The 18,486-nt window shown below is 51.4% G+C and overlaps 1 protein-coding gene across 1 annotated transcript in view; it reads left to right on the top strand.

Moving 5' to 3' along the window:
* The window catches only part of GFOD1 (glucose-fructose oxidoreductase domain containing 1), a 105,619-nt gene that overhangs the window by 39,997 nt on the left and 47,136 nt on the right, over window positions 1–18,486 (top strand). The window lies entirely within an intron of this gene.

Raw genomic sequence — 18,486 nt, 5'->3', positions numbered from 1 at the left:
TGGTGAGAATCTCTGGGGGAGGAGGGCAGGTCCTGGTATTTTGTTAAAAACTTTTTTTTTGGGGGGCGCCTGGGTGGCTCAGTGGGTTAAGCCGCTGCCTTCGGCTCAGGTCATGATCTCAGGGTCCTGGGATCGAGTCCCGCATCGGGCTCTCTGCTCAGCAGGGAGCCTGCTTCCTCCTCCTCTCTCTCTGCCTGCCTCTCTGCCTACTTGTGATCTCTCTCTGTCAAATAAATAAATAAAATCTTTAAAAAACAAAAACTTTTTTTTAAAAGATTTTATTTATTTATTTGCCAGAGAGCACAAACAGAGGAAATGACAGGTAGAGGGAGAGAAAGAAGCAGGCTCCCGTTGAGCCGAGAGCCCGATGTGGGACTTGATCCCAGGACCCTGGGACCATGACCTGAGCTGAAGGCAGAGGCTTAACCCTCTGAGCCACCCAGGCGCCCCTTTTGTAAAGGATCCTTCCTCTCCCTCTGTAGCGTGGATAACCATGTTGAGAACAATGGCTCAAGACAGACCGTGGAGATGTTTATTAGTTCAGCACCTGGGTTCCCTTTTCTGACACGTGGGGATGATACTCTCTAATGTAGATGGTCCCGTGAATATAAAAAGAGATGATACATGCCAGGTGCTTGGTCCAGGGCCTGGCGCATAGCAAGGGCTCGATAAAGAACACCCTCCCTCACGAGTTTAGCTTCTGTGCATGCAGAGAAAATGCCTGAAATGCAGAACTGTGATGTTGTTCACGTCCGTGAAAGAAGGCTCTGGGTAATAGCTTATGCCATTGAGACAGACAGACAGAGAGCCTCCAACCCAGCAGCTGTCAAGGAGGGCTGGGCCTCAGAGCCCCCTCTGGGTCGGGCCTGTTCGGGGCTGGGTGCCGCCATCGTCTGACTTTTTCAGATCTGTGGGCGCACCCAGATCCCCCTCACATCCCAGCGACCCACCGTCTTTTATTTCCAACTGTTTCTTCTCTGACCCACCCTCCCTCTCGCCCCGACATTACAGGAGCTGCTCACAACTCCATCCTGTTTCAATGTGTGACCAGAAACCCAAACTCGAGTCAGGTTTGGGCAGTAGATCTCAAATCACATTGGCCTCCTCGTTTGTGATTTTTATGCTCGTTCCCTGATCTAAAATCATATCCACTTGCGGCGTATTAATGGGTGTCCGTGTCGCCACCTTAAATATCTGATAAAAAACGAATACCTTGTGTCTGGGCTAACGATTCTGCTCTCAGGACATGGCAGCCGGGACTCCCAACTTAGCACCCACTCAGACACTGATTTGCTGGTTCGGGGGTGTCTAACGGACACCTGCTTAGGGCCGGATGTCCACCGCTGTGCTGGGCTGCGTGTGGCTGAGGGCTCCTTCCTGGAGTGAAATAGAAGTCAGAGCACAGCACCGAGGCCAGGGACAGCCCGGAGTGCATGAACTTCAGACCTCAGGTCAGTACCTGGCCCCTGAGCCTCAGTTTCTTCATTTGTCAAATGGGAGCAGTGGTGTCCATGTGGCCGGGCGGCGGGTGGTAAAGATGGGAAATAACATAAATCATATATATGTTCCGTAACGTAGATTAATAGACGAATGCTATATATAATCTCTGTAAAATGTTATTAAAAATGTTAGAGAATTAATATTAATGTATTACTAGTTGAGACAAGTCATTTGCATTTCCTTAAGATTTATTTGTCTGAGAGAGAGAGTGTGTGTGTGTGTGTGTGCACGAGGAAGTGTGTGCTAGTTGGGGGAGGCCCAGAAGGAAGAGAGCCCCAAGCAGACTCCCCACTGAGTGCAGAGCTGGACCCGGGGCTTGATCTCACGACCCTGAGATCATGACCTGAGCCGAAACCAAGAGTCAGCTGCTGAACTGACTGAGCCACTCAGCACCCCAAGTCCTTTGTGTCTTAAAAATAAAACCTTTTCCATTTGTTTTTGGGAAGGTATGATTTTATATTCATAGACAGCACTGTGTTTTCTCAGTCTTGGGAAGGGGTCTTAAGTTAGAAGGTATATTAAGAGTCTGGATGATTGCAAGTAGTTTTGTTTTCTTTTGAGATTTTATTTATTTATTTGAAGGAGAGAGATCGTAAGTAGGCAGAGAGAGGCAGGCAGAGAGAGGAGGAAGCAGGCTCCCAGCTGAGCGGAGAGCCCGATGCGGGACTCGATCCCAGGACCCTGAGACCATGACCTGAGCCCAAGGCAGAAGCGTAACCCACTGAGCCACCCAGGCGCCCCACGAGTAGGTTTCTTTATAAAGAAGGTAATTTGCATCCTTGGTTCCTCAGCATTTTCATTGCTCTTGCCTTCTACATCGAAATAGCTTTCTTTTCTGCCCCTTCTTCCATAAATGTGCTGTGCAGTTGCTTTAGTCTAGGTTTTAATAGGCTGGGCACGTGTGGGCATGGGTCGGGGCGAGGGGCTTGTTGGTGTAGACTGGCAAAATCACACTTTGGAACAGAGGTCGAGGCTGAGTTCATCACGGGGCCTTTGAGGCTCCCAGAGTTCTCTGTGCACAACACGACTCCCCTGTTATCCTGTCACTTCGTCACTTGGCACTGGTCTTCTCTGTGAAGCTGAATCAGTGAAACGACCCATGGGAAAGGACGGCCAGAATGCCCAGCACGTGGTTTGTGTGGTTTGAGTTCTCTCTGCACACGTATACTTCTTCCTTCTCCCCTCCCTCCCATGCTCTCCCCCAGCATCTTATGCCTCTGTCACCCCGGAGCCCAGCCCGGCACCGATGTCATAGGTGTTTGCTGAATGAAGGAGGAGGAGAGCATCTTTCCCCTCCCAGGCTCGAGTGTACCAGTGATGGGACCCTGTCCAGACAGAAGCGGGGACTGCTAGAGGTCATGGTCAGCGTTTTGGCCCGCGATGTATTCACTTCTGTACATCCCTCTGATACGTGATAGCTGGAGAGCTTGTCGTGTTTGGTGAGCCGATCGAGAGAGATTTGGGCTCAAAGGGCGTCTGCACTTTAAAAACCATGACAGCAGCTCTGCTCGAGACAGTGGCCACCAGCCACGTGGGAAGATTTACATTTACGTTAATTAAAGAAAATGACGATTCAGTTCTTTGCAGGTGCTCAGTGGGCGCATGTGGCCACCGGCTCCCGTGTGGACAGTGCAGAGAGCACAACGTCATCGCCGCAGAAGGTTCTATTGGACGACACTGCATTTGAGGGCGGGTGGGAAAAGAGTTACAAGTGGCCTGTAGAGGGGCGCCTGGGTGGCTCATTTAGCTGAACATCCGACTCTTGATTTCAGCTCAGGTCATGATCTCAGGGTCCTGGGATTGAACCCTGTGATGGGCTCTATGCTCCACAGGGAGCCTGCTTGAGATTCTCCCTCCGCCTCTCCCTGTGCCTTTGCTCCCACTCTCTCTGAATGAATGGATGGATGGGTGGATGGATGGATGAATGAATGAATGAATGAATGAATACGACTTGTAGAGGTGAGAGAGGCCCTTTCCATCTTCCCGCATTTGCCATGGTTAGAGGAAGGACATTTTCAAAGATAAATCTTCGGTGAGGCTTGGCATATCACTGTTGGAACTCAGAAGTGGAGCAAGGACAAGGGAAAAAGCAGCAGAAATCCAATCTCCTTGCATCTTCTTAGGGTTTTCCCTCCAGCCATAGAGGCTGGAACTCTTCTTGCTTTTTATCACTGCCCTCGTTAACACCCAGTGCCTTTGGGTTGGGCTTTCCTTTCCTCTCCTACCTCACTCAGGAGAGCACCTTTTTTTCTTTGAAACTGATTTTAGGAGGAAAGCAAAAGGCCATCCTGGACATGGGCAGACCTGTTCCTTGGTAGCCAGGCATCCAGGGCCACTGAGGTGGGTGCTTGTTGGACCCGCCCACAGTCCAGCCTCGTGTCTGGCCCCAGACGACGGTTCTGTTGGGATTTTGCACGAACACGGTGCCTTTGACCAAACGTAACCTTAAGTGACCCCACTTTGTATTTCTCAGGCTCGCCAAGCCTTTTACGGGAGTGAACAGAGAGCCCATCAATCGTTTCCAGATGTATAGATGGAGAAAAGAAAGCCACACAGTGACCGTGGGCCATGGAGTGCAGCAAGAGCGAAGTTAGAATCACGCCTACCCTTCACCCCTGCAGTTCTACCTCTGGGGATTCATTTAGCTGTTTTAGCACGAACGCTTATTGCAGCATTAGTTATAATATTGAGTAACTGGAAGCATCCTAAGTGTATACGTGGAGGGAAATGGATCGTGTGTATTGTACTCTAGGAACACAGTGTAGTTTGCAACCTATAGTGCCATGATTTAGGTAAGTATCTGTGGATATGGAAAGATCTCCAGGATATTAGGCGAAAAATTAAGGGTGTGAAATAGACCTTACAGCATGATCCCATTTAGATTAATTATTTTTATTTTTTAAAAAAAGATTTTATTTATTTATTTATTTATTTGAGAGAGAGAGAGAATGAAAGGGGGAGGGTCAGAGGGATAAGCAGACTCCCTGCTGAGCAGGGAGCAGAGGATAGAGGGCACTCCTTCCGTAATCCTCATTTTATAACTCCAGAACGCCTTCTTCTAGAGTTCTCTGTTCCTGTGTTTGAGTTTAGTTGCTCGATTTTTCTTTATTAGCACCCCTTTTCCAGGTAGGTAAATAGACATCACCATTGTGCCTGAGAATTTAGGCCCCCAACCTCTTAGAAGAAGTAGCGGGGGTGTAGGGGGGGTCGCGAGTGCAGGACAGCCTCTGCTTGGATGTGCCCCAGGGAGAAAGCTCTAGAAAGGAGCAGCTCTGAGGTAGCTCTGGCGGTGCAGAGCTGGGGACGTGCCTCTTAGGATGTGTGAGTTTGCATGGTGACCTTCGTGGACACAGGTGGCCTGCTGAAGTGCATCAGATGCTGGCTGAGCACTTGGCAGATTCTGGAAGCTTCTGGGTCTCCAACCACATTTGTCTTGCTGCTTCATTCCAATGCTTCTGCCATACATTGGCCTTCAGCCTGCTCTTCTGAGAACCCACTGTGCTTCCCTCCATCCTGTCTTCAGGGAATGCCTTCCTCACTCCATCTGCCTAGCTGATTCCTCCTGGGCTTTTAAGATGTGGCTCAGACATCGCTTCAGGGGGGTGGGGGATGTTACCTCCTTCCGTGTCTCCCTCAAGCCTGAGCCCAGGGTCGGGCACTGGACTTCTGTGTTTCTGTGATACCCTGCGCCATGTCCATGACTTCAGGCTCTGCTGGGACCTGGTCCCTCCCAGGTGTCTCCTCGCTTTCTCTTGGTATTTAAGAACTTGGAGAGGCTGTTCCAGAAGGTTCTGAAAATGTTTTTCTGAACAAATGGCCTACAGATTACATCTTTAGGCTCTGGAACAGGCGATGCTGTGCAGACGAAAGAACCCATAGAGCCCTGATGGAGGGGCGTGCCGACCCTTGTGGCAGCAGCGTGGGAGGAAAAGCCACGGGCAGCATGGGTATGGGCAGTGGAAACTCACCGAAGAGAGAAAATGTGACATGAGGTGGGTGGAGGGGGAGAGAAAGAGTGGATAGCCTGTGGAAAACCCCTGTGGGCTTCCCCTACCCCCGCCACTGGAAGCCCCCCTGTGGGTCAAGCCAGTGGTCTTCAGCTGGAGGAGACTCCGCCCCCCCAGGAACATTTGGCCTTGTGTGGAGATAGATGTGGTTGTCCTAACTGGTGACGTGTTACTTGCTTCTAGTGAGTAGAAGCCGGAGATGCTGCTGTGATACCCTGTAGGGCACGGGACAGTCATGCTACCCACAGAGAATGATCCCACACAAAGTGTCCCCCATGCCGCTGCTGTTGAAAAACCCCCTTAGAAGCAGGCCAGGACGTTGTCCCACACTGATGACATAGACCAGGGCTAGGTGAGCAAAGGGTAAACATTTCTAATTCACTTGCTCATAGGACCAGGGACACTCGACAGGAAGTGTTTTATGACCAGAGATGCTGAGAGGAAGTGGGTTGGGGGCAGATGGCTGCTTTGTTCATCGAGGTCTTCTGCCTTCTGTCAGGACCAGGCTGAGAGGCTGCACCACCAGGGCGTGAGATGGAGAGCTACGCAGGAGGTAGAGGTCGCACGGTCCTGTGTGCTGCCCACTCCCGGAACAGCCCCATGGCTGGGGGTGCACACACGGGTCGTTGACGGGTGTGGAACCACAGGAACAGACGACCATGTGGACGGGTGTCCTGATATGGACTGGATGTTGTGTCCCCCCCATTCTTACCTTGATGCCCTGACCACCCCCTCCCCCCCATTGTGATGGTATCTGGCATTGGGGCTTGAGGGAAATGATTCGGTTTAGGTGCAGGCCTGGGGGTGGTGAAGCCGCCATGATGGGATTAGTGCCTTTCTGAGAGGAGCCCCTAGAGAGATGATCTCTCTCCTCCGTGTGAGGATAGGGGAGCAGGTGGCCGTCTGCAAATCAGGAGGAGGCTCCCCCTCAGGAACTCCCTTCGCTGTTCTCAGACCCCAGCCTCCAGCACTGTGAGAAATGTCCGTTGTTTGCGCCCCCTGGACCATGATGTCTCACTGCAGTGGCCTGTGCTGGCCCAGACCAAGATGGAGGGTCCGGGATGGGGATGCTTTCCTGAAGCTTCCCTGTGGCGGAAGTGTCAGAGTTGACCAGAGACAGGAGTCGCACCGTGTCTCCCTCCTCTGTTGACTTCCTAAGAGTCTTCTCGCTTCGGAACATCCCTTAGCCAGGACGAGGTCCGCTCAGTCGCTGGTTGTGTGGCCCTGGCTGCCTCCTGTCCCTTCACTGATCAAGCAGTTGAACCTGTAGCCTCTTGTTTGACATCTGGCCACTCAGGGTGGGTTCGGAAGCCCCCTGGTGTGCAAAGGGACAGGCTGGGGCTGAGTTGCTGACGAGTGAGAAGACCTTTGAGAGAGTAGAGTGAAGATCCTGCTAAGGAAACATGACCTTCGTGTACGTGTTCGCAAAGGTCAAGGGCGGAGAGGGTTACTTTTTCCATGAAACGGGCCGTTGGAAGCACGGGCGGCAGCCGTCAGTCGTTACCCCAAGCTTTGAGTTTCGAGGTAGGCTCCCTCAGGGGTGCTGCGGAAACTGAACGCATAGTTCATAATATGCCCAGCGTAGTACCAGGTGCAGCGAACATTTACAGAGTGAGTAACTGATTAAGAAAAATACATGTATGCATTTGAGTTTTGCCCGCACAGATGGTCTAGTTCAGTGTTTCCCAGACTTCTTGAACATGACCCACAGTGAAGAGAGAGCTTCCGTGTTGCATTGCAGCCCACTGGTTTCTGCTTCTCTGCTGCTGCATGATGGGCTGTCCCAACACTTAGTGGCCTAGAATAATACCAGTCATATTTGGAGCTCTTAAGTCTGTCATCTGGGCAGGCTTGGTGGGAAGAGCTCATCCCTGCTCCTCACGCATCATCTGGACGGCTCTAACGAGTGCAGGAGGCTGAAGTCACCAGAAGGCTCCCTCACTCATCTGTCCGGTAGTTGACCTGGCTCTTTGCTGGGACCTCAGCTGGGACCCCTGGCAGAAACAGCGGAGCGCGGCTCAGTCTTCCCGCAGCAGGGTGGCTGGGTTCTGTAAGAGAGCATCCCGGGGGAGAGCGTGAGTCCTCCGGAAGCCAAGTCACCTTCTAACACTGATCCTTGGAGGTCCCATGGTGTCTTTCTGCATTTTTGCTTTCATTGCCGCACTTGCAAAGACCCACCTAAGTTCAAGGGCAGGGCCATAGACTAACTGTTCATCAGGAAGTGGCAAGGTTCTGGGAGACTATGAGACCAGAAGTCCTGTTATCACATTTGAAAAATACAGTTGGCCAAACAGTATACCCATGGGTCTGTATATATAACGTAGACATGATACATATATATATATCATATAATGTATAAATATATGAACATACAAGACAGGTGATGTAAGATGGTACCCCCTTATTACATGCAATACGCTCTATTTTCTGTTGTATTCTTTAAGAAAGGTGATCTTCGCTAATCCAGCCAGCTGATTTCATGACACACTGTGATGTTGTCTGGTTTGGTGCTTCCAGAAAGTCCCAGGCAAAGAGCTGCTTCTAGGAATCCTAGTGTCTGAGCTGGGCCCAGAGACCTGGGGCACCCCCTGACTACGTTTCTGGTGAAGCTTTTTACATCAGTGGTGCTTGAGTGACCACTCAAATTCTTGGCCAGCCAGACCCTTAACCCTTCCTGCCTGAGGGCACCAAGGAACTCACAATTTCCAAAAGCAGCTTCCTTTGTGTTAAATAGGCCATTGGCAGTTCTTGAAGGAGCAACAAGTTGGCAGAATTTCTTGGTTGATGACAAGGAACCAAGTCCTGAGGGTGGGGCCACGTTGGGGCCACACAGCCCTTTGACAATGCCAACACCTGCCACACAGGGGACACGGTCTTCCCTGTGATCCACTGTATCCCCTCCAGGCAGGGAGCTGAGGCCAGCGAGATGCCCCTAGTTTTTCTCTCTGTCGTGGAACTAGCGGATTCCCATCCGCCTTGATTTCTCCTGGGAGTGCGTCTTTATAGATATCTGGTGAGCTCATGTTGTTAGAGTCCTTGTGTGGCATCGCACGTTCAGGGACTTTGGTGCTAATTAAGATATTCATTCCCACTATCTTGGGTGGTCAAGAAAATAGATGCCCAACATGGTACTTTTTAACAAGGCTGGAGAGAAAGGCAGGAATTAACACCTCATACAGTCCTTAGCAGACCTTATTATTAGAGCAACTGAAAAATCAGAGTCCCCTGCTCCTGATGCGTGGAGCAAGAAGCTTGCAGGAGCAGAGAATTCCCATCGCCCTGGGGAGGGGCGTGGGCTGGGGGACTCCCTCGGAGAAAGTTCTGTGTGCGTTAGTTGGGGAAACGCCTGGAACACCTCATCCTCATGATGTGAATGCTTGCAGCTTTGTTGTTTCTCTTGAGGCCGTCTTTCCTGTGCTGGGTGTACGAGCTGGTGGAAAGAGAAGCTGGCGCAGTCACCCGGGGTGCCCGATACGACGAGGTGACAGGAAAATGAAAACGTCAAGTTTGCGTTTCCATGGCCGGCGGTCGGGCCTTGAGGGGCACCTCCCCTGTCTCTGCTCACACACCCTTCCCCACTTCCTCCCCGGCCCCCAGTTTTCACTCTGCTGGGTGACGGGTTGTCACCCTGGACTGAGCCAGAGCCAGGCTCTCCTTTCGTCAAAAGAGGCGCAGGGACCGGCGCAAGGGCAGTTGAACGTGAGGTGGGAAGCCCAGAAGGGACGCGGCCTCCTCCGGACACCACACGTGGGCTGGCTTTCCTCCTTGTATTTTCTAATGTCAAGAAGAAGAGGGAGATGGCCTTCAAAGACGGTTGATTAAAAAAAAGTACTAGTGGACTTTTCCACCCATGAGATGCTCAGGGCTCCCAGGCCTGCCTGTCCTTGAACATTGACTGGGTCGGTGAAGCTCTGCCCAGCTACGAGCCCTTAGAAAAGGGAGCAGCCAGCAGCTTGCTGTCCGGGACTGGTCATTTTTCTCTTTTGGCAGTTTCTTCCCAGGCTCGGGGGCCTCAGCGTTAAGAGGCTCAGTCTGGTGTCCTGGGTCCTGCTCACCATGGAGAGTTGCCCAGTGGGGGTCCCCCCCCCCCGGCGTCCCGGATATGCACAGACCAAGGAGAACTCCAGCAATAGCAGACGGTGGCATAAACTCTCCTTTATGGCCAGATGCAACAGTGGCATTTAGGAGATGTGGGTGTGTCGGCCTTACACGAACTGGGTGTCCCAAAAGCATCAGAGAAGTTTGCTACCGGCCGTACTTTTAAAAAATCATGCTTTTAAACTCTTCAGTTTGCTCACGTCTGTGATCTCCCCTGAGCCTCTCACTTTGTCCCTTTGGGTTTTTGCACACTTACTGGACTTTGCTGAAAGGTAAACCCTCCTGCACACACATTCTCCCTACAGAGGCTTGGTCTGTGTACCGGACACGTGGCCCTGGGTTCTGGACAGACTCTGCATGATCTTGAAAATATAACTTCAAGATGATTGAGTCAGACTGGAAGAACTCAGTGTGTTGTGAGCCTTTGTGACCTTGAGTTTGTTCTGTGGGTTCCCACCACACCACATCAGGGCCGTTTCCAACTTCCTGTGTTTTCTGAAAATGCTTTCCCATAGTCTTGTTCATCACAACAACCACATAAGAAATACTGTCATATTCCTGCCTCGTGGGGGAGAAAACTGAGGCCCAGAGGTATTAAATAACCTGCTCTAAGACACAGGAAATAAGAGAAAGAGCTGAGACTCGAACCCCAACCTTCCAGAACGAGGGCCGAGTTCTCGCCCCAGTGAGCCATTCATTCTCAAAGCTCTCTGTCCTCTGGTCCTTATCTCCCAGTCCCCATTCTGCTCGCAGCGAACTGAGTCGTTCCTTGCCAGAGGCCTGCCTTGCCAGTGCACCCTGACCTCTGCTTCTGGGCCCCAGGGAAGTCGCTCCTCTGCTCGCCCGCCTTGGCGCCTGCAGAATGCCAGCAGCGAATTCATTCAGCCTCCCAGGGAGCAGAAATCCCATATCTGTATGTTGTGAGTTCTTGTTGCATGCGAAGAAGCTGAGCTAGTGGTGTGGGGGGTTATCACGCTATTTACTGGGTGACCTTGACCTCCTAACCTGAGCACCCCAGCCTCGTCCTCAGCGTGGTAAAGTGGGCTTCACTCTATTCGCAGGGGGACACAGGACAGGTGCAGAGGGCAGCCAGCCTAGTGAACAGAGCAGGTGCTCAGGAGATGGACCCGGCCTGTTTCTCAGGAGTGTCCGTCAGCGGTCAAGAGGAATCTGGTCTCAGCGGAGCCCCCTCGAGCGAGGGGGTCTGGTATTTCGGTTGCTTTTTATCTGCCTGGTACAATGCTGGGCACTTGACATTTATTCTCAAATGTGATGCTCTCCGAGGTTTCATTCTATTATTTTCTTTTGGAAGTGAAACAGACTTTCAGAGGGATCCACCTGGCTGGTTTTCAAGAAAGCTTTGAGCAAGCCAGCTAGCTGTAAAGGGGTGTCAGGGCACCCTGTGACATGCCACACTTCGTGGGGGCCACGTTCATCCCCACATATGTGCCCCATCCCTGGAAAATCTGTATTTTGAACAGCATTAGATGTAGAAGGAATAACCAACTAAAGTAAAGGTGGATTTAGAACATTTCCTTGGAAAGATAAATAAAAATAAAATAAAATAAACAAAAAAATTAATTTAATTTAATTTAAATTAAACACTTCATTGGGCAAAATCACTGGGCACGCACATTCCCAGTGTACTCTGCTAGCTGGCTTTCCAGAATTGTCAAACCAGAGGAAGGCATTCCCCGCAGAGAACCTCCTGCTTTTCACGAAGAGAAAATTCCTGTGCAGAATCCCTGCCCTCTGGTTCCCTGTGGCTTTCAGGAAAGCCTTTTGTTTAAACAAAGGAACCAGCCCACTGGTATCTGGGTGAACACATGCTTCCTACTAAAATGGAAATGATCTGAGTCAAAAGGAACGTGGCTTTCCTCTCTCTTTCTTTCTTCCTCTTCTTCTCATGTACCCGAGACTGCGAGTGACTTGCTCACAGAGGGTCGAAGTGTAGACACGTAAGCCTCTCTCCTTTTCGAGAAGAAGCGTCTGCACCTGTCCTGCAGAGGCGTTATTGTAAAGGAAGAAATCGTCTTGAAGGGGAAGTGGGCGGAGGAAGGTCGGGGTTTGCAGGGGGAGAAAAGGCTCTGGGCAGCAGCATCTTGGGGACACCAGCACCCCGCGGCAGACCTCAGAGTCCTTGCTTGCAGGGTGGGCCGTCTCTCCAGTCTGTTCTGGCCACACCCTTCTGAGACCTGCAGACTTACCCTCTCCTAAGAATCTAGCCGCGCTGGATGCATTCCACCGGCCTGTGGTACCACCTGGGGTTTTCCCAGCATCACAAACCATAAAGCTTCTGGTTCTTTGTGTTGTCACTAGAATGCAAGGATTGAATTGCAGCCTGAATTGGAGGAGGGCGTCATTAGCAGAGAGGGAGGAAGATCATGTGTGTTTGTGTGTGTCTGTGTGTGTGTGTATTTGTGCCTGGTATGTTTGCATGCTTGAGTGTGTGGTTGGCATGTCTGTGGGGGCAAGGAAGTGTGTGTGTGTGTGTGTGTGTGTGCGCGCGCGCCTGGACGTGTGCCTAGGGGTGAGAAAGGGGAAGGACCCCAGCCAATCCCTAGTATCCATCCTTTGGATGCATTTCTCCTCCAAGGAACTATAGCTCGTAAGTCAAGATTTTGCCCCTTGGTCTTTCCTGGAGGAAGAAACCAGCGGTCTTCTGTCGCCTGCCGTTGCTGTGTCTGTTTGATTGACAGCCCTGGAGGAGGGCTACCCTTGCCCAGCAAATGGTTCTGTGAGCTTCTAGAGACCCTTCTTAGACGGGAGGGTCTTCCAGGCTGATCTGTGAGGCGCCCCTGCCTCCGTGACTTGCATCCCAGCCAAGGCCCAAAACAAGAGAGATGTTGGAAATGCTGATCGGGTTATAGGATGAGGTTTTCCCTCTGCCTCTCAAGTTAAAGCGGCAGTTGGGGTAGAGAAGACAGGTCTGGAGGGTTGCACGTGCCTTTTGTGCCCCTGTCAAATACAGGGGTTGGTGGGGGAGAAAGACGGGTGGCCCTTTTCCGGACAATGAGGCAGACATACAGTCTGCCGTGGAAAGGGGATGGTTCAAGTATTTTTTTCACTCAGATTTTGATATGCATGTGGCCACTCCAATAGGGGAGAAAAGCTTAAGAAACCACCCATCATATAGCATACCGCACTTTCTTTAGTTACTCACAATAAAAATGTCATCTCTACCCCTTGTTGGACACTCACTGTGTGCCAAGCACTGGGCTAAGAATTTTACACATGTAACCATTCTTATTTTAAGATATTTAGGCTGTTTCCAGCTTTTTTCTATTATAAATGTGCTTAGGTGACTATCTTAGCATATAACTTTTTGCCTGATTTATGACATCCTGTTTGGAGTGGATTTCTCTAAGCTCAGTGACTGGGTGTGGAATTTAAAAAAATCACTTAGGGGACATCTGGGTGGCTCAGTGGGTTAAAGCCTCTGCTTTCAGCTCAGGTCATGATCTCAGGGTCCTGGGATCGAGCCCCGCATCAGGCTCTCTGCTCAGCGGGGAGCCTGCTTCCTTCCTCTCTCTCTGCCTGCCTCTCTGACTACTTGTGATCCCTGTCTGTCAAATAAATAATAAATAAAATCTTAAAAAAAGAAAAATCACTCAGAACACGGGCAGTGTCGTCTCAGTGCCGTGTTCGACTCCCACCCGAGGGAGGAGCGCGCCTGTGCTTAACTGCCTCCTGAAGACTCTGGAAAAATGGTCCTCTGGTGAAGAAGAGGCATCAGACTTGTGCACGCATAGAAGTGCAGAGGGATAAGATAACTACCTAACTGAGTTTATTCTAAAGAATTAGAAAGGGACGCCTGCGTGCCTCAGTCAGTTAAGTGTCTGCCTTCAGCTCTGGTCATGATCTCAGGGTCGTGGGATCGAGCCCCACGTCTCTCAGCAGGAAGCCTGCTCTTCCCTCTCCCACTCCCCATGCTTGTGTTCCCTCTCTTGCTGTGTTTTTCTGTCAAATAAGTAAATAAAATCTTAAAAAAAAAAAAAAAAAAGAAGAAGAAGAAGCAGAAGGAGAAGAATTAGGAGTGCAGGGACACCTGGGTGGCTCAGTTGGTTAAGCCTCTGCCTTCTGCTCAAGTTATGATCTCAGGATCTGGGGATCAAACCCCGAGTCAGGCTCTATGCTCAGTTGGGAGCCTGCTTCTCCCTATCCTTCTGCCTCAACCCCCACTTGTGCATGTGCTTGCTTTCAAATAGATAAAATCTTTAAAAAGAGACTTAGAAGATAGCAGCTCCTTTCCTAGGTCTCCATGAGATGTGACGTTAGCAGGGTAAACTCTGCCTTTATTCCCGTGGAGTTGGGATATTTTCAGGAGCGCCCTGGGGCCAGCTTGGTGCATGAGTTTTTAGCCTTGCTCTATGTTTCTCTTCCACTGAACTTCATAGCATTCCACTTTTGAGTTCACTGTCTCTTCGGAAGGAGATGGGAAGGGGTCTTCCTGGGAGAGTCAGGGTCAGGGCCACCCTTGGGCTCTGAGCTGGAGGAGGTCCTCTCCCTCTGGGGAGGCTGCTGCTGAGCCCTCCTCCTCGTTCTCCCTGCCTGGCTCTGTGTGGCATGCCCCGAGGCTTGGTTGTCGCCCTTCACACACAGGGCTATGTGGGGGCGCCTGGTTGGTTCAGTTGGTAGAACGTGCGACTGGCCATCACAGATAGTGCGTTTGAACCCCACAATGGGCATAGACCTCACAAACAAAAACAAAAAGGAAAACAGGGCTATGTGGACAAATAGGGGACTATATATTTGGAAATAAGCCTATGTGTACTGAGAAATCAGGGGGCCCATAGGCCTTGGGTTTTCCAGTGGAAGTCAAGTTTTCTTCTTCTAGACCGGGTTTAAAGGCATGGATGGGTTCAGGTCCGCGCAAGCCAACAAGTATGTATGGAATGCCTCCTCTGTCCCAGCTGTTATCACTGGGAACAGGGTAGCAAACCAACCGAGTGCTGCCTGCGTGGAGGTTACCCACCTTGCAGCGGGGGAAAGAGAAACACAGAAGGGACAGTGGCAGCCCTGTGGAAGGCAGAGGAGGGAGAGGACAGAGATCGGTGGGGACGCTGGCTTCCTGGGGTGGTCAGAGAAGGGCTGTCTGAAGATGTGGCATGTGACCAGAGAATTGAAGGCAGCCAGACAGTGAGAATGTCAGGGGACGTGCCCAGGTGGAAAGTTCCAGGTAGAAGCCACAGCGAACCCAGAAAGGGTGGACATGCGTTGCCTTGTTCCCCAATAAGGGGGAGGCAGGTGGGCCAGGAGGGACTGCGTGACGGGGGAGGAGGCAGAGGAGCCGTGGTGTGGGGCTGCGCAGGAGGAGAGGCTGATCGAGGACTGCTCCGTAAGCCGCAGTGAGAATTCGGGGTTCTCTGTTCAGCAAGCGCAAAGCCATCGGTGGGTGGCTAGCAGGAGGGTGATGTGATCTGAGGTCCCATTTTAAGAGCCTGGCTCCAGCTCTGGTTTAGCCCATTGGCAGGGGTGAGGCGAGATGATCAGCCGCTACAGACAGATTTTTTTTTTTTTTTTAAAGATTTTTTATTTATTTGTCAGAGAGAGAGAGAGGGAGAGTGAGCGAGCACAGGCAGACAGAATGGCAGGCAGAGGCAGAAGCAGGCTTCCCGCCGAGCAAGGAGCCCGATGTGGGACTCGATCCCAGGATGCTGGGATCATGACCTGGGCCGAAGGCAGCTGCTTAACCAACTGAGCCACCCAGGCGTCCCTACAGACAGATTTTGAGTGGGAGAGGGTGGTGGTAGCTGCGGAGATCCAGGCATAGCCCGACGCCTGTCGGGAGGTCAGGTGTCATTTGCCTTCACTCCATCCCTTGGGAGTAGAGTTCTGGCCAGTAGAGGCAGGGGCAGCTCTCTGGCACCCTTCCCTCCCACGGGGAAAAGGAAGAGCCCCTAAAACAGTCCGTCTCCTTTTTTGGAATCTTGATCTCTAGGTTCCGATCCCAACCATCTCCTTTGGAAAGACACTCACTCACCCCTCAAACTGGCACAACTCTTTTCTTTCTACAGGAAATAGCCGAGAAGTCCAACATGACAGCCTGGCCTTGAGCAAGTGCCATCTGCTTCTTTTCCTCTGTGCCAAGCCTTCTGCTGGGTGGGGAACTTGAGGGGAAAAAGCCACAAAACCAGGAACCACCTGCTGTAGCTCCCAAGCCACACAGGGTGAGCAGGAAGCACAGAACCGACGATTGTTAGGCTACATTCTGCAGGTCTGTGCCTTCTGTGCGCGTTTGACTTCCTTCTGGGACTTTGTGTTATTGACAATGTTAGCAAAAGGGCCTGAGAAACGTTTCCCAGTGTAACAGGAAGGCTCTTGCTCGGCCAGGGCTTGGGAGACCTTGGTTTTCATTCTGTCTGTGCCAGATGTGTGCGTGCGAGCGTCCGTCTGCCTTGGAACGGCTTCTCAAGCTTCACCGTGAGTTCTAGATGGCTCGACTTCTAAGCTGCCTTTCAGCTGTCACATTTCACACTTCAAAGTAGGAATGGAGTAAGAAATAAAGAGCAGAGACGACCGAGGAAGCCCATCTTCTGGGCTTTGGGAGAGAGAGTCCTGCATGTGGTGGCCCCGGTCTGAATTCAGGGCAAGCTTCTCTGCGCCCTCTGCTTTCAGTATTTTCAAGATATCCGAGGCTTCCTGACTTGCATCAAAGACGAGTGAGCTAGAAGGGTGGGATGAGAAAGTAAACCTCTTCCTTGCCCAGAGAATCTCCTGCAACAACTTCGTACCCCGCCGAAGGACCTACTTTCATCAGCCCTGCATCAACCAGACTGTGTGTCTTGGTTGAATTTTGCATTTCAGGATGGATGGACCATGGATGGCACAGTTACCCACCCAAGATTGGGCTCTTCCTCCAATTCTAGCCTCATTGGGGGGTGGGGAGTGTCTATTCTCCATTTTGTTACCCTGCAGAGGCTTTGGGGTAAGGTTTTACTGAGTAGGTGAATGACAGGCTGAAGCCAGGTCTGGGGCTGATGGCCAGGTCTGGTAAGCCCAATGCCTTTCTTCTTACCTACAAGTTAGCACGTTCTTCCAGGTTGGGGGGCAGGATGAGAGACCCAAGGCACCCACCTTCAGAAAGTTCCCTTTTCCCTCTTACTTTGTGTCCGTTTCCTCAAGTGTCTGCTGCCCGCCGTGAACTTCATCCTTAGGTTGCTGAAAGGGGTGCACGTTTTCTGGAGCATTCTGGAATGCATTCTTTCTTACTTTCAAGGGTGTGCTCTGCCCGGAGGGGTGGAGCAAGCTCTTTCATCAGAACAGTTTCCCAGCAGGTTCCCAGGATAGGCCTTTGTTACTGTTTCAATGACGATGATGTGGCTACTGATTGCGTTATGCACGCTGTGGCTAAAAGAACCCGTATTCTAGCAATTCTTTCCCCGCTGCATTTTTAAAAAATATTTTATTTATTTATTTGACAGAGAGATCACAAGTAGGCAGAGAGGCAGGCGGTGGGGGGGGAAGCAGGCTCCCCGCTGAGCAGAGAGCCTGATGCAGGGCTCGATCCCAGGACCCTGAGATCATGACCTGAGCCGAAGGCAGAGGCTTAACCCACTGAGCCACCCAGGCGCCTCTCCACGCTGCATTTATGAGACTCTGTCTCCAGGCTTAGGGCTTGCTTGCTGCTTTGAGCCTGACATTGTTCTGGGCCTCTGTGCAACACACCGAGGGACGCCCCCTCCGTGCTAGCATGCCGGCCATCCCTGTGGCACCCCTGCATCGGTCAATAGCACTGGTACTTGGCATCTTTAGGCTACCTCCCTGCTTTTGCTCCGAGCGGCGCTGACTTGAATCCATGGGACCGTTCAGCAATTGTTAGGTTCTTTTGGACACTGTTTCTAGACTCAGCCCTTGGAAGTCAGTAAAGGCAGAGTACCCAAGCATGGATTTACCAGAGGACTCTGGGGCCTAGAGGGACCTCATGTATGCGCTCGTTATGGAACACAGTGTCTCTCCAAGTACAGGTGCATGTGGTAGGTGCTGTATAAGGAAATCGACGTTGATTTAATCTTGTTCTTTGGGTGATGATGATTGTGGCTGGGGTTGACAACAAGGGCGGTGGCACAGCTGGAGAAGCCGGCGGCATTGACGGGGCTGATGTCTTCCCTGGGCCCCATTCGTTCTGTCAGCGTGGACTTCTCAAATCTGTCCACTTCTCTTTGTCTCCGCGGCCCTCACCCTAGCGCCTGTCGCTGGTAGCCACGCCTGGATAATGCTGGTGACATTCATGGCGCACAGCCCGCCATGTGCAGAAATGCTTGTGAAAGCATAGATACGTCTATATGAGGTACCACTTCTTGATTAAAACCATTCTGAGGCTTCCCTTAGGATAAAAATCAAACTCCCTTCCATGGCCTACCCCCCAGCCCCACTCTCCCACCTCACATGTGACATGGTCCCTTTCATGATTGGCGCCCCAAGCCCTACCGACTTCCTTCATTTCTCAGACCTATCAAGCTTTGTTCTACCCCAGGCTCTTCCTGTGTGCTGCTCCTTCTGCCTCTTCTCTCCATGTGGCTAGTGTTTTTCTCGTCCTTAAAGTCTAGGCTTAAATGTCACTCCAGAGAGGACCTCCCTGCCCACTGTAACCAAAGTGAGCTCCCTCTGTCACAAATTCCCTTTAATTCCTTCATAGCACTCCCACACCCTGACATGACATTTCTTGGTTTGCTTGTTTGTTGGCTGTCTCTCCCGGTAGACCCTACGTTCCACGAGGGCTGAGGACCATATCTGTCTTCTACCACTGTGTGCCTGGTGCATGGTTGGTGCTAGAAAAACATGGTCAATGTTTGTTGAGTGAATGAATAGGAAGCTGGGCACTAATCATTATAGCCACACAGATAATGATGCTAATGAGTAGGTAGGCGAATGGCCTTCA

This window comes from Neovison vison, chromosome 1 (genome assembly GCF_020171115.1).
Source record: "Neovison vison isolate M4711 chromosome 1, ASM_NN_V1, whole genome shotgun sequence".
NCBI lineage: Eukaryota > Metazoa > Chordata > Mammalia > Carnivora > Mustelidae > Neogale > Neogale vison.
The sequence above is the reverse complement of the archived record's forward strand: the minus strand, read 5'-3'. Positions and strand labels throughout refer to the sequence as shown.